The sequence below is a fragment of the Myotis daubentonii genome, chromosome 7, assembly GCF_963259705.1.
Source record: "Myotis daubentonii chromosome 7, mMyoDau2.1, whole genome shotgun sequence".
NCBI lineage: Eukaryota > Metazoa > Chordata > Mammalia > Chiroptera > Vespertilionidae > Myotis > Myotis daubentonii.
Window position 1 is genome coordinate 94,723,420 of NC_081846.1, and position 18,558 is coordinate 94,741,977.

At 42.7% G+C, this 18,558-nt stretch overlaps 1 protein-coding gene across 6 annotated transcripts in view; it reads right to left on the bottom strand.

Moving 5' to 3' along the window:
• The window catches only part of SAP130 (Sin3A associated protein 130), a 100,250-nt gene that overhangs the window by 32,949 nt on the left and 48,743 nt on the right, over window positions 1-18,558 (bottom strand). The window lies entirely within an intron of this gene.

Here is an 18,558-nt window from a genome sequence, read left to right on the forward strand (position 1 = left end):
ATATTTAAAAAAAAATGTACATCCTATTTTATCAGTTTTTTAAAATACATTTTTACTGATTTCAGAGAGGAAGGGAGAGGGAGAGAGAAACATCAATGATGAGAGAATCACTGATCGGCTGCCTCCAGCACAACCCCTACTGTGGATCAAGCCTGCAACCCGGGCATGTGCCCTTGACCGGTATCAAATCTGGGACAATTCAGTGTGCAGGCCGACACTTTATCCACTGAGCCAAACAAACGAGGGCTATTTTTTTCAATTTTTTAAAAAATATTTTATTTTTAGAGAGAGAGGAAGGGAGAGGGAGAGACAAAGAGAAACATCAATGTAAGAGGGAAACATAGATCGGCTGTCTCCTGCATGTCATCTACTGGGGATGGAGCCCACAACCCAGGCCTGTGTCCTGACCCAGAACTGAACCAGCGACCTTTTGGTGCACGGGACGCTGCCCAGCCGACTGCGTGAGAACTGAACCAGCACCTCCCAGTGCATGGGCGCTGCCCAGCCCACAGCCAAGCCTGTTTGCTTAGGTTTATAAGAACAACTCATACATGTCATTACAACTTCTTAAACATTATTATTTTTTTTATTAATTAAATCTTTATTGTTCAGATTATTACAGTTCCTCGTTTTTTCCTCCCATAACTCCCCTCCACCCAGTTCCCACCCCACTCTCCTCCCTCACTCCCCATCCACTGTCCTCATCCAGTCTATTCCCGCATCCCCCTCAACCCTTTTCCCGCCAAGAATAGTCAGTCCACTCCTTTCTATGTCCCTGATTCTATTATAATCACCAGTTCATTCTGTTCATCAGATTATTCACTTGATTTTCAGATTCACTTGTTGATAGATGCATGCTTGTTGTTCATAATTTGTATCTTTACCCTTTTCTTCTTCTTCCTCTTCTTAAAGGATACCTTTCAGCATTTCATATAATTCTGGTTTGGTGGTAATGAACTCCTTTAGCTTTTCCTTATCTGTGAAGCTCTTTATCTGACCTTCAATTCTGAATGATAGCTTTGCTGGATAAAGTAATCTTGGTTGTAGGTTCTTGCTATTCATCACTTTGAATATTTCTTGCCACTCCCTTCTGGCCTGCAAAGTATCTGTTGAGAAATCAGCTAACAGTCATATGGGTGCTGCCTTGTAGGTAACTGACTTTCTTTCTCTTGCTGCTTTTAAGATTCTCTCTTTGTCTTTTGCTCTTGGCATTTTAATTATGATGTGTCTTGGTGTGGTCCTCTTTGGATTCCTTTTGTTTGGGGTTCTCTGCACCTCCTGGACTTGTAAGTCAATTTCTTTCACCAGGTGGGGGAAGTTTTCTGTCATTATTTCTTCAAATAGGTTTTTAATATCTTGCTCTCTCTCTTCTTCTGGCACCCCCATAATTTGGATGTTGGTACGCTTGAAGCTGTCCCAGGGGCTCCTTACACTATCTTCGTATTTTTGGATTCTTTTTTCTTTTTGCTTTTCCGGTTGGGTGTTTTTTGCTTCTTCGTATTTCAAATCGTTGACTTGATTCTTGCAATCCTCTAGTCTGCTGTTGGGAGTCTGTATAATATTCTTTATTTCAGTCAGTGTATGCTTAATTTCTAGTTGGTCCTTTATCACAACATTGAGGGTCTCATTAGATTTCTTGTAGATCTCATTGTTTATTGGCAGTTTCTAGAAAATTCTTGAAAAAGCTTAAAAGTGTGGTTTTGAACTCTATATCAAGTAGTTTACTTTCCTCCATTTCTGTCATTTGTGTCCTTTTTCTTTGTCTCTGCATTTTTTTTTGCTTCCCTGTGTTGATAAAGTGGTTTCCTGTGCTGAGTGTCCTCTAGGGCCCAGTGGCTCAGCCTCCCCAATTACCTGAGGTGGAAACTCTTGGTGCACCCCCTTGTGGGCTTTGAGCACAGTCTTGTTGTAGTTAAGCCTTGATTGTTGTAGGTATCACTGGGAGAAATTGACCTCCAGGCCAATTGGCTGTGAGAATCAGCTGTGTCTGCAGTGGGAGAACTTCTGTGCTGGAGACACCCCTCTGGGGCAAGACTTGCTTCAATGGGGCTTTGCTGCTCACTGAGTCTCCCCCCTGAGTGTGTACTTTATAGTTCCACGGAGCTGCAAACCCACTCTTACCTCTGGGCACACTGGCTCCTGGATCTCTAGGGAGGTGCTAATCTAGCCTTTGCCTGAGGCTATCTGGCAAAAGACTCCCTGCAGGGCTTGGGGGGGGGGGGCGGGTCCCACAGGATCAACAGGGCGGGACTAGCAGTTATGGCTGCGCTCAGTCCAGCCCTCAGAGGCTCTGCTTCTCAGTGTCCCGGTAATCACTGCAAGCCCCTCAGAGAGAAAGCTGCCCTCGAGTTCGGACTGATGCCAGACAGTCCCGCTTTTCCCGTATGAGTCTGGGTCCCTAGAGACTCGCCCGGAACTGGAGCTCAGAGCCTGAGACTCCCTCCCGATTGAAAGCAACAACTGCGCCCTCAGCCGCCAGCCCGCTCCGCATGCACCTCCGAATCTTAGTATTTTACTTCCACACTGCGCCTCCTCTGAGTCTCAGTGTGCTTTTCTTTTCTTCTAGTTGTAGAATTTCCACTCAGCCAGCCTTCCTGTGGTTCTGGATGCTGTCCGTTCCGTCATTTAGTTGTATTTTCGAAGTGGTTGTTCGAGGCAGCAAAATCCAGTGTTTACCTATGCCGTCATCTTGGTTTCTCTCTTAAACATTATTTTTAAGTAAAATATTTTATTTAATAGCTGCAAAGATTTACCTACTTATATTACTACTAGAGGCCCAGTGCACGGATTCGTGCACTAGTAGGGTCCCTTAACCTGGCTTGCACCCTCTTCCAATCCAGGACCCCTCGGGGGATGTCGGATTGCTGGTTTTGGACCAATCCCTGCAGGCCAGCCTGCAGTCTGACATCAACCGAGGGATGTAGTGTGCAAAGCAGCAGGTGGCTAGGGAAGAGCCCTGAGCCCGGGCTGGGCGCCACACTGCTCCCGCTCATCCTGGCCCCACTGTGTCTGCTGCCCCCGCCACTCAATAGTGCTGCCAGAGAGGCAGGAGGCTTGCGCCACCGCAGCTACGCTCACCAGCTGTGAGCCTGGCATCTGGCATCTGTCAGTCAGCTGAGTGGTGCTCCCATTGTGGGAGTGCACTGACCACCAGGGGGCAGCTCCTGCGTTGAGCGTCTGCCCCCTGGTGGTTGGTATGTGTCATAGAGACTGGTCAAACCGTCATTTGGTTGCTTAAGCTTTATATATATAGATTGCTGAAAATTCAGGATATAAAAAACAACACAAAACGATACCTCTTAAGTTCAAACCGAAACCAAATGGGCTTCCATAGGCAAAAAATTCAACATTGGCCTATTAACCTCAGACCATATACAAAAATGAACTCAACATGGTGCAAAACTCAATGGAAAATGTATATAAGAAAATACAAAAGAAAACCTAGACTTAGGTGAAGTTCTTAGACATGACACCAAAGCACAACCCATGAAAGAAAAAACTGATAAACAGAGCTTCATTAAAATGGAAAACGTTTCCTTTGCTTGTTTTCCCATTTTTGTGCTAAAAATAGAGGGGGAGAGAGAAACATAGATGTGAGACACACACATTGATTGGTTGCTTCCCACAGGTACTCAGATCAGGGCCAGGGATGGGCCCTGAAACCCAGGTACATGCCTTGCCTGGAAATCGAACCCTCGACCCGGAGCACGGGCTAATGCTCTAACCACTGGGACACCTACCAGGGCCAAACAACTGAATTTATTTAGCAAGGTTGTAGGATAAAAGAATCTCATATGTTGCAGGTAAGAATTTAAAATGGTAGAGCCACTCTGGAAAAATAGTTGGGAAGTTTTTTATAAAATTACAAATATATGCAATTCAGCTTGTGTACTCTTTGGATTTATCCTAGAGAAAGGAAAGCGTGTTTCTACCAAGAAAACAATACAGGAACATCCACAGCAGCTTTATTTGTAATAGTCCCCAACTAGCAACAACCTCAATATATTTCAATAAGCAAGTAAACAAATTCTGTACATTCCTATGATGCAACACTACCCACTCAAAAGAGAACTACTGATACAAGCTGCAACTTGAGTGGATCTCTAAAGAAAATGTTGAGTGGGTATAAGCCAGTATCATTAGATTATTGTATGCAATATACATAATGTATGCAATACACATAGAATAATTATGAGATTCTGTTTACATAAAACTTAAAATATATATATATATATATTTTTAATGATTTCAGAGAGGAAGGGAGAGGAAGAAATAGAAACATCAATGATGAGCGAGAACCATTGACTGGCTGCCTACTGCATGCCCTCTACGGGGTATCGAGCCCACAACCTGGGCATACGCCCAGACCAGAAATCAAACAGTGACCTCCTGATTCATCGTTCGATGCTAAATCACTGAGCTACTGGGCTAAATGAGCTATTTTAAATAACTTCAAGGAACTAAAGAAGATCATGGCTAAAGAACATCATGAAAAAAAAAAAAAGATCACGAAAATGATGTCTCAGGAAATTGAGAATGTCAATACAGAGAAATTATAAAATAGATAAAATTGAAAAATATAAAAGCTGAAAGGAAAGAAGTCAATGGAAGGCTCAAAAGCATCGTTTAACAGGCATAAGGAAAAGATCCACATACACGAAGACAGGTCAATTGAGATTCCCAGTCTGTACAGAAAACAAAACGGGAGAAAAAGAAACAGAGCCCCGAGATCTTCGGGACAGCAATGTGCGCCCCATGGGAGGCAAGGAGAGGAAGGGGAAAGAATATCTAAAGAAATAATGGCCAACGACTCCCTAAATGTGATGAAAACCATTAGTCTATACACCTCAAAGTTCAACAATCTCTAAGTAGAATAAATGAAAAGAAACCCACAACTAGACACATCATAATTAAATTGTCAAAATGCACAAGGAAGTATTTAAAAGTGAAATTCTGTAACTTAATTGTACCAAAAAAGATAATATATGGTAAACTGTTACAAGTTAAATCCAGTTGAATATTTTCCTCTACATTTATAGATTTTCATATTAACAACTTAAAGGGGTGTACCAAGAGTGTCCACCTCAGGTAATTGGGGAGGCTGAGCCACTGGACCCTATAGGACACCTAGCATACAAAGCCACTCTATCAACACAGGGAAGCATAAAAAATGCAGAGACAAAGAAACAGGTCACAAATGACAGAAATGGAGGAAAGCAAACTACTAGATACAGAGTTCAGAACCACGGTTATAAGGTTTTTCAAGCATTTTCTAGAAACCGCTGATAAATTTAGTGAGACCCTCGAGGATATGAAAAAGGACCAACTAGAAATTAAGCATATAATGACTGAAATAAAAAATATACAGAGACCCAACAGCAGACTAGAGGATCCCAAGAATCAAGTCAAAGATTTGAAATACCAAGAAGCAAAAAATGCCCAACCGGAAAAAAGAAAAGAAAAAAGAATCCAAAAACATGAAGATAGTGTAAGGAGCCTCTGGGACAGCTTCAAGCGTACCAACATCCAAATTATGGGGGTGCCAGAAGAAGAGAGAGAGCAAGATATTGAAAACCTATTTGAAGAAATAATGACAGAAAACTTCCCCTACCTGGTGGAAGAAATAGACTTACAAGTCCAGGAAGCGCAGGGAACCCCAAACAAAAGGAATCCAAAGAGGACCACACCAAGACACATCATAATTAAAATGCCAAGAGCAAAAGACAAAGAGAGAATCTTAAAAGCAGCAAGAGAAAGAAAGTCAGTTACCTACAAGGGAGTACCCATAGGACTGTCAGCTGATTTCTCAATAGAAACTTTGCAGGCCAGAAGGGAGTGGCAAGAAATATTCAAAGTGATGAATACCAAGAACCTACAACCAAGATTACTTTATCCAGCAAAGCTATCATTCAGAATTGAAGGTCAGATAAAGAGCTTCACAGATAAGAAAAAGCTAAAGGAGTTCATCACCACCAAGCCAGTATTATATGAAATGCTGAAAGGTATCCTTTAAGAAGAGGAAGAGGAAGAAAAAGGTAAAGATATAAATTATGAACAACAAACATGCATCTATCAACAAGTGAATCTAAGAATCAAGTGAATAAATAATCTGATGAACAGAATGAACTGTTGATTATAATAGAATCAGGGACATAGAAAGGGAATGGACTGACTATTCTTGGGGGGGAAAGGGGTGTGGGAGATGTGGGAAGAGACTGGACAAAAATCGTGCACCTATGGAAGAGGACAGTGGGTGGGGAGTGAGGGCAGAGGGTGGGGCAGGAACTGGGAGGAGGGGAGTTATGGGGGGGAAAAAGAGGAACAAATGTAATAATCTGAACAATATAGATTTAAAAAAAATACACCTATGGATGAGGACAGTGGGGGGGGGTAAGGGCAGAAGGTGGGGTGGAACTGGGTGGAGGGGAGCTATGGGGGAAAAAAAGAGGAACAACTGTAATAATCTGAACAGTAAAGACTTAATTAAAAAAAGAAAAAAAAACAACTTAAAAAAAGAGAGTGCCGTAAAAAAGTTGAAGATATGTAAAAAGAAAAAGATTTTCAATTTAAAATTTGCCTAGCCATTCTATCATTTAAGAGCATGGGCAGGACTTAGGACTTATGATTACAGGAAAATGGCATATACATCTTCCTATATTCCTGCTAAATACAGCTAAAAGTCACGGTTTATATATAAAATAGGGTGCTGAAAGGTGAAGAGCAGACAGACATGGCAGGGCTGGCAGTGCCTGTGGAACGCCCCTGCAGCCAATTCCTGGGGTTTCCATTGGCCTCGTGTCCCAGACTGAGGGCTAGTGAGCTGGCCAGCAAGAAATGTCAAAGGGCACTGACAAAGGATTTCCCAACAATTCTGTTCTCTAGAGCCAAAGAGCCAAGCAGCCAGGAAAGGGGCTGCTTAGCAAGATGAGAAAGTTTCAGACAGTGACTGCTCTACCCCAGTGACACAGGCATTAAAATTGCAGCGTGGCTGCCCTCTAGTGGAGCCTGCCAGGCGCCATGCGGCCCTCCGTGCTGTCTCCCCCGACTACTACAGTGCTGTGAGGAGATGCCATGTAGGGAGCCTGGACTTCATGCCTCAACTGGCCCTGAGGCCCTGTTCTCTGTGTCCCCCACCCCCGGGGGCTGCTGAACCAAAAGCTGTTATGTGCGTGTAGGTCTCAGAATGCCTACGATGCCCAGGTACACACAGAAAACCACTATCTACTCAAGTCAGGAAAACCACACATAGAGAGATGATGTAGCAATCAGCTGGCTGGACACTAATGCAGACATCAACAAACAAAAAACAGAAAAATATCAGTAAAGAAATCAAAGTTGTAAAAAAAAACGATGGAAATTATAGAACTGAGAAATATTATAATGGAACAAATAAGCTCCCGGAATATTCTCAGTAGGAGAGATGAGAGAGGCCATGATCAGTCCTCTGAAGATACAGCAGGAAAATTTACTAACCTCAACAAGGGAAAATAGAATGAAGAGCGAAGGCAGAATAAATACATTTTTTCTGATATAAGAAGTGTCAAAATTTGGCATCTTCTGTACTTCCTCTGCTACAGAAGGTGCTCTCACATTGAAGAAAGTAAACCAAGAAGAAGGAAGCGTGTAGGCTCAGTGGTGAGCCGCGGGGGAGGGAGAGCAGCACGGAGGAAGGGCACAGGAATGAGGGCATCAGGTCCAGGAAGCAACCCATGCAGCCTGCGGAGGAGGAGGCCAGGCTTCAAGGATCTCACCCAGGAGAAATGGCACCCACAGAGATCTGGTAACATCTGCCTGTATTCAGCTCTATAGGTTTGGTGGAGTTTGAGGACTCATTAGTGATTGGCAGGGAAAACTTAGCAAACGTTAGTAGTAGCCTTGTGACTGCTTTTAACCATTTGTACGCCATAAGCGCCTATAGATGCAAGCGGCGGACCTTTTAAAATTGAATTCAAAGTATCATGGCAGTTAACTGGTTGAAATTCAGCTTTCGCCCTGCCGGAGTGGCTCAGTTGGCTGGAGTGTCATCTTGTGCACCAGCAGGTTGCTGGTTCAATCCCCAGTCAGGGCACATACCTGGGTTGCGAGCCAATCCCATGAAAGGCAACTGACTGATGTTTCTCTCTTAAATCCATCTCTCTCTCTCTCTAAGCATGTATGTAGGTGAGGATTAAAAAAAAAAAATGAATGCAATTTTCATTTTTACAGCTTTTGGATTTACTTTTTAAAATTTTAGTTTTCTATTTTAAAACACTTTATTTTGTTTGTTTTAAATTAGTTTAATTTTCAGATTTCAAAATTAGAGATCTCCCTCACTCCCTAAACCCATCTACTTACCATCACATAATACCACTATTTCCTTATTTCATTGAATCGTAGTTGCCAACAATTACAGAACACGCAAATATTTTGTGTATTACTTAAGGATACATTAATGACAGAATATTAACATGCTATCAATTTTAAATCACATATTGATTTTAAAGATGCTGATGTTTGTATGTTGATCTTTTATATTATGGTTTTTATCTTTCTTTAAAAATTTTACTCACCTTTTTCATTTCTATCCTCTATGTCTACATTATTTTACTTTATTTTTTTTAATCCTCATCTGAGGGTATTTTTCCCATTGATTTTTAGAGAGAGACTAGAAGGAAGGGAAGAGGCGGGAAAGAGAGAGAACACTGATGTGAGACACATCGACTGGCTGCCTCCCACATCTGCCCCAACAGGAATCAAACAAGAGACCCTTTGGTCCAGTGGCTGACACTCTAACCACTGAGCCAAACCAGGCAGGGCTATCTTCCTTTTTAATTCTGGCTTATTCAGTGATAGTTTCTTCCAGATCTTTAATTAGAGTTTTGTCAACTCATGTGTCACCGCTTTACACTTTATCATTTACTCTTGGAAGTCTCTGCATTTCATCTTTGCATTTTCCTTCATGGGGTTGTGGTTATTTCATTAGGTAATAATATAAATTCAGTCAAATATTCTGCTATAGATTTCATTCCTTACTGGAAATTGAGTCCACAACCTGGGCATGTGCCCTGACTGGGAATTGAACTGTGATCTCCTGGTTCATGGGTCAACATTCAACCACTGAGCCACACCAGTCGGGCTCCATATGCTACTTAAAAAAAAAAAGTATTTTAAACAATGAAAACTAATATTTACCATTTATAAAATTTAATACCTAGTGTTGGCAAAAATGTGGAGAAATTTCATCAGAATAAAATCTGAAGAATTTTGGAGAACTAATTCCCGAGGATGTAAACAGGTGTAGCGACTGGAAATCAGAACTCACAGGGCGCGTTCCCTTTGCCGCAGCAACGAGACTCCGGAGACAGACCCCAGAGAAATGCCTGCCAAGAGGCCCAAGGACAGAGATTCATGGCAACACTGGCCACGCCGGCAGTAACTGACTGCTCATGAATTGGGGCGAATTATGGCACCAGCACAGCTGGGAAAATCACACCGTACAGGCACAGTCTCCTCTCCTGGTTTCCGTGGCCTGACCTCTAAAGATGGCATGTCCTACGTGTGGTTCTCGCACCACCTCTATTTCCTACTCATGTGCATTGTCAATGGGTTCTCGTAGACGCTCATGGTGTTCAAGATTTTTCTGCTTGTATTCCCAAATCTTAATCACCAGTGTGGACCTTTATCTTCAAGTCTAAGACTGTATATACATCAGAATTTTACATCCACCAATGCAACTGACACCTCCACTTGGGTATGTCTAACCACAAATGTTTAAAACCAAACTCTTGATTCCCCTGCCCCACGATGACTACAGCCGCCCTCATTTAGAAAGATCCAGGCCGCGGCAGTAGCTGCCCTCACTCCTCCTTCCTCCCGCTCCCTCAGAGCGTCTGTCGGCTGCACCTTCCATGGTGCCCAGAGCCACGCTCTTCCTGAGGCGTTTCTCCCGCCACGCAGGTCCAGGACATGGAGACAGTCTGCGTTTCCATCATCACCCACTGGCCTACCTCCTCCACTCTCACCTACTTGAAGTTCACTTTCATTAGGAGCCAGAGTAACTCCTTTTTAAAAGAAGCCAAATCACACCACTCCTGTGTTTGCCCTCTGATGGCTCTCCATTTCACCCACAATAAAGTCCAAAGAATTCTGAACGGCACTAGCACTAAGTAATCCAGCCCTCAATGATATCTCTGAACCATCTTGTACACTCTCTCCATGTTTTAGGACAGGCTCCCTTGCATATTCTCAACACTAAGTCCTTACCTCACATGATGCTGATATGTGTGAATTACACACACACCAAATACATACATACATGCTTACATATACACAAAACCATATCAGTCCCCCACCAACACTATTCATAGTTCAGTTGTAACAGTATATTAATTGTTCTGCATAAATTGCAAACCTTACTGCTAGCTTTGCTCTGCAGCCTACAGATCACCATGTAGCCGACGCACCACATACCATGATCTGTGCCAATCACATCACTTCTTTTGGAGTATGTCACTCACTGGTCACTGCATGTCTGTTACTTAGTTCATGCAGACAGCAAAGTGTGTAGTTGTGCTATCTTTTGTTTCCCAGTGATAAGCCCATGTGAAATTTTACAGAAATGGATGATTGGAAGAGAGAACAGGCAAAAAAAAAGAAAAGAAAAAAAAAAAGAGAATTCTGGAAAAAAAGTGTTACTTCTGAAATAAAATTGGGTCTGATTAGAAGACTGAAAACGGCAACAGCAAAGAGAAGACAGGAAGAGACCTAGCCTTGTACGAAGCTATGGAATGGACAAACTGAGAAAGCCCAATGAACATGAAGAAAGAAGGCAACGTACTTCATATCACCCTTTAGTTTAAACTGCTGTAGGAACAGAAAGTCACTATGGTGAAATGAAGTATTCACTTCTACTTTGTATTGAGAACTATAAAAAAAAATCCTAACAATACAAGCCAAAGTGTTGAACGTAGCTGCCACATTGAAAGAAAGTGGCAATTACAAGGAACAAAAAGAAACCTTTTGCTACCGATAAAGGCTACTTTTATTGTTTCAAAAGCCTACCTGCCGAAGCTGCTAGCTCAGGTAAAAAAGCTGCTGTGAAATGTGCACTTAGGTTCTGTGATTAGTTAAGGCTGATGGTTTTGAAAAAAAGGATGAGGTTATTCCTAGAAATGATGCTGGCAAACACTCCCTGTGAAAGAAACTCTTGAAGACATTTCACCCACAAAGCCAAAGGGTGACATGGCAGGCCAAAGGCGGTGCAAGCTGGCGGGGCAGGATGGCGGGCTGCCTCCGGCGAAGAGCACGCTGAAGGAATGTATGCCCTATTTGGAGCAATTTCTCCCAAGAGACAACTGATGGCCATTGAACAGCTTCTGCACAACAAACAAGAGAGGCCGCATAGAGAAGGCCAGCAAACCACAAAAGCTCTTTGGGAGCAGAGGGAACGCTCAGGACCACAGGAGCTGGGGAGCGCGCTGGCTGTCACCGCACTTGAGCTGTGTGAGCCCACCCAGGTGCTCAGGCTGACCTGCAGGCCACTCTCCCTGGAGATCCTCCAGGAAGAACAGGGAAGCGAGAGAGTGACAGGCACGGGGTCTCTACATCCAATATTAACCAGGGTGCTCTTGGCACAGCCACTGGGATGCACGTGCATGCGGCTCCCTTGCCGGGAGAGTGAGGAGCCAGCAAAGCATTATGTATGACGTCTGCACGTAGGGCTGCCGTGCCAGGAGAAACTGCACAGATAGTGGGGAGCTTCTGCACGCACATGTGGGGCTGTGTCATCCAGAGAAAGTGCAGAACTAGAGGGGGCTGCTGCAAGCATATGCAGGGCAGCCCTACCCAGCGCACATGTGAAACTAGTGGGGTACAGTGTGGGAGCACACAGGGCTGCTCCACCTGTAGAAAGTGGGGAGCATGTGGGGGGCTGCAACACGCACAATCAGGGCAGCCCCACTGAGACCTAATTTGGACAATAGACAAAGAGAAAATCAAACAGAAAACCCCAAAATTCAGGGTCACCAGGAAGCTCCACTTGAATCAGAAGGGCAAGGAAGGTCACATGCATCAGGCCCAACTCCATTCCGCCATGGACAGCCAGAACAGAACGCCACCGCCCGCTGTGCCCCAGGCTGTTCCACTCGGAACCCACTCTTAATGGCCAGGTAGAAAAAATGTACTAATTTTAGAATGTGTTTGAATTTACATGCCAATTAGCTTTAAACAGACTTCTATAGATATGGGTAGATATACATGAACCTCATGGTAACCACAATCCTACAAAAACTTACAAGAAATACATAAAGAGAAAGGAACCCAAGGACATCACTGAAGAAAACTGCCGGGAGCCGGTGCATCCTTGCTGTTTCAAAGGACCTGGCATATATGGCATACTGTTCTTAATATGTTTGCTCACCTTCTTGGCACTATGTGTTTTAACCAAGGTCACCTCTCCGAGATAGGTTGAATCCCCAGGTAGGGATTTTCCCCTGAAGTTAGGGAGGGAATAAAACCCTTTAACTAAGTGCCAGGCGGGTAATTAATCACTTTAACTACGAACAATCATGCTTAAGCTACATAATCTTTACTCCCTGGAATGGAGATAAGAAACGCCCTAACCTTTGTAATAGAGATTGATAGGATTGAATCAACTGGTATAAATACAGATGTAACAAGACAGCAAGAGACAGAACTCAGAACACAGAACCTACAGGGAACCAGGAGATGGAGGAGCTTCGCTGGAGAGAACATGGCAAGGGATCCTGGACTGAACCTGACTCCAGAGGTTGGCAAGAGAGCCTGACTAGAACCTAGTGACTGAACCTGGCTGGAGAACCTAGCAAGAGAACATGAACACAGAACCTCTCTGGAGATCCAGACCAGAACTTGGCTGGAGATCCTGGCTGGAGATCCTGGCTAGGCTACTGATCAACTGAACGTTGTCTCCGTGTCATTCCTTCTTCGCCGACTCCGTCCACACCTTTGGGGACCCCTGGACCTGCTGGGGTTGGACCCCGGCAGAAAACCAGCAAATCAAAAGAGAGCAACAGAATAAGGAACAGAGAAGAATAACAAAAACAACCGAAAAATGTTGAATAAAATGGCAATAAGTATTTTAATTGTAGATGAACTAAATGTTCCAATAAAAGATAGGGTGGCTTAAGGCAGTGGTTGCCAACCTTTCGGACCTCACGGATCACCAGTGGTCTGCGGACCATCAGTTGGCGACCACTGTCTTAATGGATAAAACAGTAAGATCCACCTACAGTGGGGCCTTGACTTACGAGTGTCCTGACTAACGAGTTTTTTGAGATACGAGCCGTCTCTCGGCCAATTTTTTGCTTTGAGTTGCGAGCTAAAATTCGGGTTACGAGCCAGCTTCAGATACCCCACTGCTAGTTGGCGCAGCGAACGTCACAGTGAACGCCACATCAGCCCAGCATCACGTGTCTCACTCGTTCACTTTAAGCGGTTGTGCTCACATTTGTGCTTGCAGTTATTTTGCAAAACTTCGGTTTTTCAGCCATGGATCTGAAGAAAGTAAGTGCGAAGGACAGGGCTGAGAAGAAGAAGCGGATGATGTGCATTGAATTAAAGAAAGAAATTATCGAAAAACATGACCGAGGTGTATGTGTAATCGACTTGGCGAAGCAGTGCGAGCGCAGCACTTCTACGACCTGCACCACACTGAAGCAGGAGGAGTCGATACAGGCTACAACTCCAGCCAAGGGCGTTAAGATCATTTCCCAACAGCGGACATCTAGCCATGAAAATATGGAGAAGCTGCTGATGGTGTGGTTAACGGAGAAGCAGCTCGCAGGAGATACCGTGACGAAGGCTATTATCTGCGATAAGGCGCGAGCTATTTACGCAGATTTGCTGCAGTAGACCCCAGGCACTTCAATGGATGAGGCATCGGGAGAGCCGTTTAAAGCCAGTCGGGGCTGGTTCGAAAATTTTAAAAAGAGGACTGGCATTCACTCCATTGTCAGACATGGTGAGGCAGCAAGCGTGGATATAAAGGAAGGTGACATCAACGAGCTTATCAAGGAGCACTCCCAGGAACTGACAATGCAGGAGCTAAAGGAGCTACAGACGCAGCAGCACACGGAGGTTTTGCAGGAAATAGATGACACGGAGGAGGAGGAGGAGGAGGTTATCTCTATAAGTGAGATAAAGGAAATGTTTGGAATGTGGGAGAAACTTCCAGACTTTATTCAAAAGAAACACCCAGAAAAAATTGCAACTAGGCGTGCGATGGAGCTATTTAATGACACTTACCTAACTCATTTCAGAAATATTCTGAAAGGGAGGATGGAACAGATCTCATTGGACAGGTTTTTATCGAAAACTCCTGTAGATGAAAGTGATGAAAGCGTGGCGAAAAGGGCAAAAATCAGCAAATAAGATTCAGTTATTCAGTTATTCAGTTCAGCCTTTCTACTCTAACTCCATCAGCATCTTTAAGTCGTTTGATCTCCAAGGTAAATGCTGTACATTAAACTTAATAAAACAAGTTTATTGCACTACATTCTATTGCTCAGTATTGTGTTTTTATACAATATTCGTTATTTTTAAATACATTTTTCTTATTTAAAAACATTTAACAAAACAATTGCGGTGTTTTTTGGGTGTCCGGAACGGATTAATGGCATTTCAATTCATTGTAATGGTGAAAATTGATTTGACATATGAGTAATCTGAGTTACGAGCTCCATCATGGAACGAATTAAACTCATAAGTCAAGGCCCCACTGTATATGTTGCCTATGAGAGACTCAATTTAGATAAAAGACACACAGACAGAAGGTGAAGGGATGGAAAAAAAATTTTGTGCAGATAGAAACAAAAAGAAAGCTGTGGTAGCAACACTCAGACAGAAGTGACTGTGAAGAGACAAAGGACATTACATAATGATAAAGGGGTCCACCCAAGAAGAGGATATAACTCTAAATACAGGTGTATCCCACAGAGGAGAACCAAAGAACATAAAGCAAATATTTTTTTTTAATATATTTTATTGATTTTTTACAGAGAGGAAGGGAGAGAGATAGAGAGTTAGAAACATCGATGAGAGAGAAACATCGATCAGCTGCCTCCTGCACATCTACTGGGGATGTGCCCGCAACCCAGGTACGTGCCCGCAACCCAGGTACATGCCCTTGACCGGAATCGAACCTGGGACCTTTCAGTCCGCAGGCGACGCTCTATCCACTGAGCCAAACCGGTTTCGGCATAAAGCAAATATTAATGGACACAAAGGCAGAAGTTAACAGTTAATACAATAACAATTGGGGACCTAATACCTTACGTGCCACAATGCATAGATCACCTACACAAGGCAGTTAATAAGGAAACAATGGCTTTAATGTCATATTAGAGCAGATTACTTAACAAACATTTATAGAACATTTCATCCCCAAACTGCAGGTACACATTTTTCTCACATGCACATGGACCATTTTCCAGGATAGACCATGTTAGGGCATTAAACAAGCCTCAAAGAATTCAAGATTGAAATTATATCAAATATATTTTCTGCCCAAACTGGCATAAAAATAGAAATCAACTACAGCAAGAAAACTAGAAAAAACACAAACATGTGGAGATTAAATAACATGCTACTACGTAACTCATGGATCAAAGAGACAATCAAACAGAAAATCCAAAAATACCTTGAAACAAAACACAAATTTCCAAAATTTATGGGATGCAGCGAAAACAGTTCTAAGAGGGAAGAGACATTTCTTCAAAGACATAGAGATGGCCAACAGACGTATGAAAACTTGCTCAACATTAGTAATCATCAGGGAAATGTAATGCAAAACCAGACCACCTCACACCTGCCGGAATGGCTCTGAGAAAAGGCAATGCACAGTAAGTGTGGGCGAGGATGTGGAGAGAAGGAACCCGCGGGCACTGTTGGCGGAAGTGTAACCTGGTATAACCACCGTGGAAAACAATACAGAGATTCCTCAAAACAATAAAGTACATCTACCAGATAACCCAGCAATTCCATTTCTAGGTTTTTATTAGAAAGAAATGAAAAACACCAGTTTTCCAGATCCCTGCCTCCTGCCAGCAGGGCTTGCACCACCAGGTCCTCCTGCTGCCACAGCAGGAGCTGGGTGCCGCAGCACTCGGCATGGCTGGCCCGTTCTGCCCTCCTCTGGCCAGATGACCTTGTCGGTGGGCTCTTTACCAGCCTATGCCATACCGCCGTCACGGCACTTAGCTGAACTATTTTTAAAAATGTTCATTTCAGCATTATCTAAAATAGCCAAGATGGAAGTAACTTAGGTATCCATCGATAGTTGAATGGATAAGGAAGATGCGGCACATATATATAATGGAATATTACTCAGAAATAAAAAGTATTAAATCCTATTTGTGACAACATAAATGAACCTAAAGGGTTCTATGCTAAGTGAAATAAGTCAGAGAAAGACAAATACTGAGTAATTTCAGTTACATAGAAACAAATGATGGTTGCCAGAGAGGAGGGGCTGAGGCTGGGAGGAAAGTTGAAGGGTGTACAGTAAAGAATATGGGGAAAGCACACGGCAAGATATACAAACGTCTACTCATCGTTTTACACCTGAAACTACTACAGTGGAATCTTGGTTCTCAAACCTAATTTGTTCCAGAAGGCAATTCAAGAAGCGATTTGTACAAAAACCGGATCATTATTTCCCTTTAGAATTAATTTAAATTGAATTAATCCATTCCAAACCCCCAAATGATTCCGTTTTAACCTTTTTTATCTACACTACATGTCTAAGCTCTATTGTTGTTCTCACAACTTTCCTTTTCACTTTGCTGCTATGGCTAACCTTCTTAGGACCCATGGTGACTTACTGTATGTATTTAATAATAAGCAGCAGCAACAAAAGCAGAAAAAAGAAACCCACCAAAATATTCACAGCACAATTTCCTGAGACGTTACTGTGAGGTTTAGGGGTGACTGACTCACACTCGCACCCTCTCTCCTTTGTTGGATGCCTGAGAGACACGTGGCTGTTCCTACAGGTATCAGCATGAAAGGGAAGTGTTGGGTTGAGAACCGAAGTTTTGCTCAACAACTGAGACATTTTTTCTGTGAACAACTTGGTCAGGAACCAAACTGTTGAAGATGGGAGATAATCAAGGCCGAGGCTTGACAGTATCCGATTGTATGCCAACTGTGCTAATCAAGTGGCAGAGCAGACCCAAACTCAGAGGGGCGATGCAGTTCATCATGGCAGACAAACTCCTGTCCTGCGTTCAAGTCACACAATGTGACGGTCAGCATGTTCTCAATATTTTTGAATCATGAGAAAGAAAACATTTGCATTCTCAATATTTCTAATGTTTTGAATTACAGCATACTAAGTAAATATTAGTTTCACTATTTTGTCATTTCCTATCTATTGTAACTGATAGTTGTTAATATTTTCACAAATGTTTTTAAAGCTCATATAATGATTTTATTTTGCCCCACTGATTAAGACCACTTTGCAGTTTCAGTCTGCATTTTACTTTTTAACATTCCTGCATTAGTGTGCAAAGTTATGGCCCCAAAACCTTGATCCCCGCTCTTTGCTCTGCCCGACAGTCCAAGGCCAGGGAGCATGTGGCTGACTCCTTCACGCTCTTTGGCGTCTGGTGAGATGAGCCTTTCTGTAAGACGGCATCTCTTCCTCCATCAGTTTATGTTCCCTTTACATTTTCTTTTTATTATTTCTTTACACTCACTAGAAAGTAATTTTAGTCACTCTTATATAATTCCAGATTTTAAAACGACACTTGGCACATATTAGGCATTCATAATTATTTGGAATGAAGTAGATCTAAAAATATTAACATGGTAAGCTAATAGCGATAAGTAGAAAAAAGTAAGATACAGAAAAATCAATCAGTAAGATCTTGTTTTTGAGGAAGGATCTGTCAATCTATCTATTTGTGTATGTAGAAAAAGACATGGAAAGATACTTAACCAATCAATAATATTCTGAGGAATGGGATGGACAAGGTGGGTGAAGAATAAAACAGTGATTTTGACTTTATACTTTAAATGTCTTTATATTGTCTCATTTTTATCCAAAATAATTCCTCTTCTGGAACTAAGGTGACAAAAAATAAAGAAAAAAGGGTGAATAAACTATTGTCATAATGCCATTGATGATAGCAGAAATAACTGGGTATTTACTATGTCACAGGTTCTAAGTACTTTCAATGAGTCATTTTATTTAAAAAGTTAAGTATCCCCCTAGCTGGTTTGGCCCTGTGGATAGAGTGCTGGCCTGCGGACTGATTCTAGTCAAGGGCACAGGCCCGGGTTGCCGGCTTTATCCCCAGTAGGGGGCCGTGCAGGAGGCAGCCAATCAATGATTATCTCTCATCACTGATATTTTTATCTTTCTCTCCCTCTTCCTGCCTCTCTGAAATCAATAAAAATATATTTAAAAAAAACCTCATTACAAAAAATAAAAAGATAAGTATCTGATGAGCTCAATGTTATATATATATGCCCATTTCATAAGCGAAGCAAATGAGGGTTAGAGAGGTGGAAAACTGTGTGCCGACCACAGAGCTAGAA